Source organism: Schistocerca serialis, unplaced genomic scaffold (genome assembly GCF_023864345.2).
Source record: "Schistocerca serialis cubense isolate TAMUIC-IGC-003099 unplaced genomic scaffold, iqSchSeri2.2 HiC_scaffold_1235, whole genome shotgun sequence".
Taxonomy (NCBI): Eukaryota; Metazoa; Arthropoda; class Insecta; order Orthoptera; family Acrididae; genus Schistocerca; species Schistocerca serialis.
In genome coordinates this window covers 450001-451626 of record NW_026047442.1, presented here as the reverse complement: position 1 = coordinate 451626, position 1626 = coordinate 450001, and the positions used below count along the sequence as shown (strand labels likewise).

General features: G+C 53.1%; 1 non-coding gene across 1 annotated transcript in view; it reads left to right on the top strand.

The window, feature by feature from the left end:
* The first annotated feature begins 220 nt into the window (after nucleotides 1–220).
* LOC126436335 (small subunit ribosomal RNA) overlaps nucleotides 221–1626 on the top strand; it is a 1909-nt gene continuing 503 nt past the window's right edge. The window contains exon 1 of the ribosomal RNA XR_007580597.1: nucleotides 221–1626. This exon is cut by the window's right edge and continues 503 nt beyond it. This is a non-coding gene — a ribosomal RNA (small subunit ribosomal RNA).

Below are 1626 nucleotides of genomic sequence, written 5' to 3'. Positions count from 1 at the left end.
TACTCGCCTAACTCCGGGCGATTGCGCCTCTCTCGAACCCGACCAAGTACTTAGGACGGCGCTGCGCGCCGCCGGGACCTGAGAGGGTTTCGAGGTGTGTTGTGCAGGGGAGCTCAGCCTCCTCCTGTTTGCAGAATAATTGAGCGGACGCTTGCGTGTTCGCGCGGGCCCCCGGGACACACTCCCGGGCGGCCGGCTGCTCAGCTCTAGTTGACGCAGCTCCCTGGTTGATCCTGCCAGTAGTCATATGCTTGTCTCAAAGATTAAGCCATGCATGTCTCAGTACAAGCCGCATTAAGGTGAAACCGCGAATGGCTCATTAAATCAGTTATGGTTCCTTAGATCGTACCCACGTTACTTGGATAACTGTGGTAATTCTAGAGCTAAAACATGCAAACAGAGTCCCGACCAGAGATGGAAGGGACGCTTTTATTAGATCAAAACCAATCGGTCGGCTCGTCCGGTCCGTTTGCCTTGGTGACTCTGAATAACTTTGGGCTGATCGCACGGTCCTCGTACCGGCGACGCATCTTTCAAATGTCTGCCTTATCAACTGTCGATGGTAGGTTCTGCGCCTACCATGGTTGTAACGGGTAACGGGGAATCAGGGTTCGATTCCGGAGAGGGAGCCTGAGAAACGGCTACCACATCCAAGGAAGGCAGCAGGCGCGCAAATTACCCACTCCCGGCACGGGGAGGTAGTGACGAAAAATAACGATACGGGACTCATCCGAGGCCCCGTAATCGGAATGAGTACACTTTAAATCCTTTAACGAGTATCTATTGGAGGGCAAGTCTGGTGCCAGCAGCCGCGGTAATTCCAGCTCCAATAGCGTATATTAAAGTTGTTGCGGTTAAAAAGCTCGTAGTTGGATTTGTGTCCCACGCTGTTGGTTCACCGCCCGTCGGTGTTTAACTGGCATGTATCGTGGGACGTCCTGCCGGTGGGGCGAGCCGAAGGCGTGCGACCGCCTCGTGCGTGCTCGTGCGTCCCGAGGCGGACCCCGTTGAAATCCTACCAGGGTGCTCTTTATTGAGTGTCTCGGTGGGCCGGCACGTTTACTTTGAACAAATTAGAGTGCTTAAAGCAGGCAAGCCCGCCTGAATACTGTGTGCATGGAATAATGGAATAGGACCTCGGTTCTATTTTGTTGGTTTTCGGAACCCGAGGTAATGATTAATAGGGACAGGCGGGGGCATTCGTATTGCGACGTTAGAGGTGAAATTCTTGGATCGTCGCAAGACGAACAGAAGCGAAAGCATTTGCCAAGTATGTTTTCATTAATCAAGAACGAAAGTTAGAGGTTCGAAGGCGATCAGATACCGCCCTAGTTCTAACCATAAACGATGCCAGCCAGCGATCCGCCGCAGTTCCTCCGATGACTCGGCGGGCAGCCTCCGGGAAACCAAAGCTTTTGGGTTCCGGGGGAAGTATGGTTGCAAAGCTGAAACTTAAAGGAATTGACGGAAGGGCACCACCAGGAGTGGAGCCTGCGGCTTAATTTGACTCAACACGGGAAACCTCACCAGGCCCGGACACCGGAAGGATTGACAGATTGATAGCTCTTTCTTGATTCGGTGGGTGGTGGTGCATGGCCGTTCTTAGTTGGTGGAGCGATTTGTCTG